Below are 7,621 nucleotides of genomic sequence, written 5' to 3'. Positions count from 1 at the left end.
CAGCCATATAAACCTGCACTGATTTCTGGGGTCACTCTAAGGAAATCTTGGTTGCAGATGCTTTCCTATGGCTTTGATGGTGACCATCCTTTTAAATGTTTATACCTGGTACAACCTTGCTTCCACAGTAAACCTGAGGCTTCACGCACTTATGGCTGAACTACATATTCCAAGCTGGGATAAAATGACTCAATGTGTCATTTGCATTTATATAATCACCTTTTACACCAGGAGATAAACAATAGTAAACTCAGTTGGACCTAGGCAGCCTGTTAGCTGTTCTTAATCACACAATGTCTTCTATGGCTGTTTGTTGATCTTTTTCCTGTCTCAAAGTCAGGGGCACTGACTCAGGACAGGAGAGTTAGAGGACCCTTAGAGATGTACATGCTTAGGGCTGATGTATGGACACCAGATAGTACCTTTAACAGCATATGTTCATATATATGTAATATTAGTAATATGTAACACAGATCTTAAAAGGTCTTATTAATAAAAATTAAAAATAAAAAAAAAAACAGAGCCAAATATTGGGGCAAAAGCTGAAAGATCAGAGGAACAGAATAAGCCAGCCATGTTCTTACTTCTACAAAATCCTCAGCCTCAAGAAAGTGAGTTCCTATTTCCTCACACCCTATATTCCTTTCTCTGCCAAGAAACCACTTCCTGGGATTCTGTGACGTGTGCATCAAAGGCATGAGATCTCAAGTACAGGATTAAAGGTGTGTGCCACCACTGCCTGGCTCTGTTTCCAGTGTGGCCTTGAACTCACAGAGATCCTGACAGACCTCTACCTCCTGAGTGATAGGATTAACTGTGTTTGAAACTACGGTCTTGCCTCTATTTCTAATCTAGTGGCTGGTACTGTCCTCTGATCCGCAGATAAGTTTTATTGGGGTATACAATATCTCACCACATCAATACTCCAAAAGCAATTGTTTCTATGTATTTGAAAAGCAGAAATATAAACAAGAGTAGCCAGGTGTGTTGAGGTAGAAATCAAGGCAGATCACAGTCATACAGCAAAGAAATTTCAAGGACAGAGGAAATATCCAATCACAGAGGAAGCTGGCTTTGAGACGTACAAAGAGCTCGACCTAGGACCCAGTATAGCTTTTCTAACTTAAGAACCACACAGCTAAGGGACCTTCCAGCACAGAAAAAGTGGTCCTACACCTTAGAGCCACTGTGAGTTGGGGTCTTGCCTCCCAGGCTGCTAGGCTACGGGATGATTAGGGTTTCAGAAGGGTAAAGAGGTGCAGAGTGAATACTCTACTACTTCCAACATGGTACCTCCTGCTCAGGAACCCCCTGCAACCACCACAGGCAGTCCTCCCTGGTCTCCCTCACCTCAGGATGTGAGGACAACAAAGAAGCCCAGGTTCCAGTCTGTGCATTTATTTGCACTGGGTTCTTTTAAGGTAACTGGACACTCAATAAAGATTCATCAAAGCCTTGTGACCTCATGAGGAGAAGTATCTGAGATAACTAATTGCATCCCTCAAACTGTTCAGTAATAGCTGTTATCAGGATAGCATAATGGATAGTGAGTTTTATGGGAGTATCAAATGTGCTAAAGAGAAAGGTGACTAGGTATTGGACTGGATAAGTATTTAAAAGTTTGTCACTTTGGGGCCCATTTCAGGCTGAGAGATTAGTGTAAGAGAGGTGTTGTGGAATAATCTTTTTGTACATTGTGAAGATGTGTCTTTGCTAAGGCACCTTCTGATTGGTTTATTAAAAGCTAAACACCCAATATCCTGGACTTCTGGACATAGAGTGCTGAGAAGAAGAAAGGCAGAGTCCCCAGGAAGATCCCAAGGAAACAAGACATGCAGGAGGAGAGGTAAACACTACAAGTCACGTGACAACGTGTAGATGATGAGAAATGGATTAATTAATGTTATGAGAGATAGTAGACAAGCCTTAGCTATAGGCTGAGCTGTCCTAATTAATAATAAGTTTCCATGTTGGATTTGGTGAAGTGGTGGCCCAAAAGGAAAATGCATGTACAGAGAAAAGTCAGCACATTCTGAGTGAACATGACAACTGAAAGAGGCATGGAGTGCCACTCTGAGGACCCTGGAGTTAGAACAAGTTAAAGAACACATGGATTTCTCCCACACCCACTTAGGTACATTACAAACTAAAGACCCATTTGGGTCTCTACATTTTTGATAGACTGGTTTCTTATGTATGGCTAAGGAAATAATTTGTCTTTAAACAAATCAGACACTAACATGATGTTCTAGGGCTTAGGCCAAGTTACAGCCTCATGCATAACAATGAGATATATGCAAATACCAAAACAGGGTTTCCACAAGAAATGACTGATATCGCAGAAAGTAGGGAACTATAGTGAGGCTACTAAACAATGTATTTCTCTATAATAGGATAAACCATTTATAAAATGCATAGAGGAATTAAGACTGCGAACGAGATGTCAAAGGACAGGCACAGGCTGATAAGGAAATGTGCTTGTCCCACAAACTTAATAGATGGTTTAAGAACACAAGAATTCTTGTAAATGTGAAAGAAGGGTAGAGGACTGAGAAGTGGTTAAGCAAACACAAAGGGAATCAGGACAAGTTGGATGTTAGTCATTTAAGTATCGCCTCATGTCCAGATTGATCTTTGGGGACTCTCCAGATTCCTATCCATCATGTTCATGTAACATCCATGTTCCAAGGTAAGGTATGCTAAAAAAGATAAGTACATCTCTAACTCACTCCCAGGACACCTATCTCTGATGAAGTCACCTGTGCTTTACCTGGCTTCAAACTCAGTCATTCCAATGGCATGACGTCCATTGATGAGATCTCAAATGACCTAGGAGACAAACTTCTGCTAATGTCTGTTGGGGAAATTTAGTAGTTGCTTCTTGAGGAAAGAAGATACTCTCTGAATGTGTATATCTCCAAACTTTGGAGGTTTACCTTGGCAGTATAAGTAGTGCTCAATAGAAGTGTTCATTATTCTCTCTGTTGGGACTGTGTATGCAATGTGGCCAGTAGCAATATCCTCTGAAGGGAATCATTCCATCCTGGAGGGGTCTCATTATCTCCTGGGAAGGATGCATGTGATAGGCCTTGGGGATTTCCCAACCTCTACAAGATTCACAGTAAGGACCTGCTGGAGGCAATATAAACAGTAAGGAGTGTAAAGGAGGAGACAGATCATCAATGGAGCTACCTGCAAGTCATACATTGAGCTGTAGGCATGCAGGTAACCTGAGTTCCAATTTTTAGTACTGCTGATGCACGTGTATATGAGTTTTCCCTGTTTCTGTTTTAATCCCTCAATCATTCTCCTGCTGGCAACCCCAATAAACTCACTGATTCTTGAAGATAGGGACTACAATGGAATCTTTGCTGTGTCAGTCATTAGAGTCTGATCTGAGATGAGTACATGTTCTTTCTCTTTTCCACTAGAAAACCACAGAACTGGGTGTCTTTTTAATTGCTGTGAGACAGTACATTAATAATTCATGGCTCATTGTTTCATTGTGCAAAGTCCTCTGCTAGAGAGCATAGTATCAGGAAGATAGGCACGGTCCTTCAGCAGTAGCAGAGAGCTTACATATTTATCCACAATAGGAGGTAGATAAAGATAACCGGGAATAGCTCACAATTTTCTATATAAAAACCCAATCCCAATGACACAGCTCTTACGATAAGGCCACACATTCTAATCCTTCCCAAACAGTTCCTACCAAGTGGTGCCTAAATCTTCCATTTTATGAGCCTATAAGTGCCATTCTCATTCTAAGACCACAGTGACTTTAAATTTACAGACTATGTAAAATCTGCTGTAATTGTTAAAGAGATTAAGGTCAATATTGGCAATCCTGGTACATTGAGCCAACAATAAATGTGCTCTGAGCCAAGACCATATCCAAGGAAATCTCTATCTTGTGGATGTGAAATTTCATTTGAATGGTGAGAGACCATTGTAGATGTTCATGTCAAAACTACACTTCTAGGAACCTTTGTCTAATGCCAGAACCAAGAGAAAAAGAAAACCTTGCTATTGGGTAAGGCCATTTCCCAAGATTGAAGCAGAACTTGATGGCATTGTCCATATTGTACTACCTTTGTAGACACTGAGGTGCAACATGTAGGTCAACATGGAGCTTTGCAGCGGAGTTAAAGAGAACTGATCCACAATGAAACAGGGAGATGACAGCTAAGTTGTATTGGAAACCCATCCTATACTCATGACAGAAACATATCAAAGTCTAGACAAAGACTATCTGTTCTTCAGAGCACAGAGATAGAAAGTTTGATTTGACACAGTTCTTTGGAGACCGCATTACTTCAATCAGGATCCTCAGATGCCATGTACATGATGTAGCAAGATGTGGGATTTCCCACTGAATTTCTGTCTCACTTATTCTTATCTTTCCTTGCCAGTAGATGATTCCTTACTTCTGGAATGGCAAGTGACCACAGTCTCAAGGCATGTTGAAGCCATGATCTAATAAGCACTGTGGGATAAGCAGTTGTTTGAATTACAAAGTCAAGAGACTTTGGACTTTGACTGTCTTCTGATTATTAGAGTCTAAACAGACATAGAGAAATAGATTTTCTCTCCTAGAAAGAGATGAAAGTGAAACTCTCAGAGCCTGCCAGGGTAGAGGTTATGGTGTATATATAGTAGGGTATTTGATTGTCAAATTCCAATAAGTTATTTGATATCTTTGTATTTTAGAACTAATAAGTTTTGTGTCCTGATTTTGAGAAACTGAGATAAATTCAAGGCAGAAGCCACAAATTTCAAAATACTGTCACACAGGAATCCTTTCAGCATCAGAGAAGAGGAAATTGAACACAGCAGATGAAATCTCTGCAGAGGGAATTCCAGCAATGGATAAGGGTGAGGTGTCATTACACACCCGTGTTTGAGCCAGGACCTGTGTCCCTCCACTTGTGGAGGAGCAGATTGTAAGCATGAGCTCACAGCACACCTGGAGACAAATACACAGCCATTAGGTAACTTGATGCTTGAAAGATTCAGCAAAGCCTTGTGACCTCATGAGTATGTGAGATAACTACATACTAGGTATTGTTCAGCAATAGGAGCTGTTATCAAGATAACATGATGTATAATGCATTTCAGAAAGTATCAAATGTGCAAAAACTAAAAGGCCACTAAGTCTCAGGGTTGGAAAATATTTGTAAGTTTGGAACATGTTTTGGTTCCATGTGAACCTAAGAGATTATAGCAAGAGGGAGGCAGCACATTCTGAGTGATCAGAACAACTGAAAGAGAGATCAGTGCCACTCTGAGTACACTGGGAATTAGAAGAAATTAATGAACCCATGGACTTGTGTAGCAGGAATCTTAAAAGGTCTTATTAATAAAATCAAACCCAGGGCAGGTTATTGGGGTGAAATGCTGGATGGTCACAGAGACAGAACAAGCCACAGCTAACCTCACCTGGACAGCTTCTCAGCTGATCTTGTTTCCTCAGACTGGATGCCTCTGAGTCCTCATCCAGAATGGATCTCAGCAGAACTCTGCTGCTCCAAAGCCTGAAAGCTTAACCAGGCCAAATGCTTAACCAGCCAAATGCTTCTAGTTTCTGGTCCTCACACTTTATATATCTTCCTGCTTTCTGCCTCACTCCCTGGGATTAAAGGCGTGAGTCACTATGCTTGGCTGTATCCTTGAACATGTGGATTTCTGCCTCTGGAATGCTAGGATTAAAGGCGTGTGCTACCACTGCTTATCCTCTATGTTTAATATTGTGGCTGTTCTGTCTCTGACTCCAGATAAGTTTATTAGGGTCCACAATATTTTGAGGAACACAATACCACCTCATTTGTGCAGCACGAATCTTAAAAGATCTCTTTAATGAAAATAAACCTGGAGCCAGGTATTGGGGTGAATGCTGAAAGATCAGAGAAACAGAGCTACCTCATCTTTCCACTTCCTCAGCTGATCCTGTTTCCTCAGGCTGGATGCCTCTCAGCTGAACTGTGCTGGTCAAAAGCCTAAAAGCTTAACCAGCTCCAGTTCCTGGTCCTCTCGCCTTAAACACCTTTCTGCTTTCTGCCATTACTTCATGGAATTAAAAGCGTGAGTCACCATGCCTGGCTGTTTCCAGTGTGGCTTTGAACTCACAGAGGTCCTGATGGATCTCTGCCTCCAGAAGGCTAGGATTAAAGGCGTGAGTGCTAACATTTTCTGGCCTCTATGTCTGTCTAGTGGCTGTTCTGTTCTTGGAACCCAGATAAATTTATGAGGGTGCATGATATCTTGGGGAACACAATATCACCACAGACTTGCCCCACACCTACTTAGTCATATTACACATTGAAGAGGAGTCATTGTCATGTGGCCCACTTGTGTCCCTAAGGTTTGGATAGGCATGTCTCTTATGAGTGGTTATGGAAATGACTGTTTTGTCTTAAACAAATTAGACTCTGACACTATATTACAGAAATACACTTCAAGTTACAGCCTTATTTATAAGAGTAATACATGCACAAGTACCCAAACTGAAAAAACTTCCACAGGAAATGACTGATATTGCAGAAAGTGGGAAACTATATTGAGGCTACTGAACAATGCATTTCTATGTAACAGGATAAACAATATATAGAGTGCAGACAGAAATTGAGACGGCAAACAAGATGGAGGGGTAATATGGAAAATTGTTCATCCCACAGGCATTAAGACATGGTTGATGAACAGCACAATCCATGTATGTGGAAGAAGTTTATAGGGCTGAGAAGTGTTCAAGTAAGCATAAATGGAATCAGGACAAGATGGACCAACTGGGGCCCAAGCATTCTATTGTATGAACCTATAGGTGCCTTTCTCATTCTAAACCACAGTGACTTTAAAGTTATAAACCATGTGAAATCAGCTGTAATTGTCAGAGAGATTAACTCCAATATGGACTAACCTGGCACTTTGTACTGACTGCACCTAAATGTGCTCTGAACCAAGAGCACATCCATGGAAGTCTCTGTCTTGTGGAAGTGCAATTTCATTTGCATGCTGAGAGACCACTGCAGGGGCTCATGCTCAAATCTGTACTTCTAGAAAAGTTTCTCCAGGGTCAGCATCCAAAGAAGAAGGAAACTGTGCGATGGGACTGACACTGTCCAAAGACAGTAGAACATGACAGCACTGTCTACACTGTACTAGACGTGTAGACAGGAAGTGCACCCTGGAGGTCACCATGACTGTCTGCAGCACTATTAAAGAGAACAGCCTCACCATATAACTGGTCAGATGTTCAGTGTTCCTCCTAACAGTCCCTGTGTGGTCACACTTCATGGAACATGGTGATCGCTAAGTGGAACTGGAACCCCACCATATACTCATGACAGAACTATAGGAAACTGGACTGTTTAGACAGTTTGAGCTATCTTTGCTTCAGTCCTGAGTGAATGAACCAGGACCAGTGACCCTTCACTAGGGAGGTAAGCATGAGCTCCTAGCACACAGGTGGTGAATATGGACCTGAGTTTGTGAAAAACCATGGAGACACTGGTAAAACTCTAGTAGAGCTCTCACAAGAACTAAATGGCTTACAGAGATTACTAGGTGAAAGTTTTCAAGGGAAGGAAGCACAGGTGAAAACTCCTGAGGTGGATTATGGGAGATC

Source organism: Peromyscus eremicus, chromosome 11 (assembly GCF_949786415.1).
Source record: "Peromyscus eremicus chromosome 11, PerEre_H2_v1, whole genome shotgun sequence".
Lineage (NCBI taxonomy): Eukaryota > Metazoa > Chordata > Mammalia > Rodentia > Cricetidae > Peromyscus > Peromyscus eremicus.
This window is presented reverse-complemented; position numbering follows the sequence as displayed.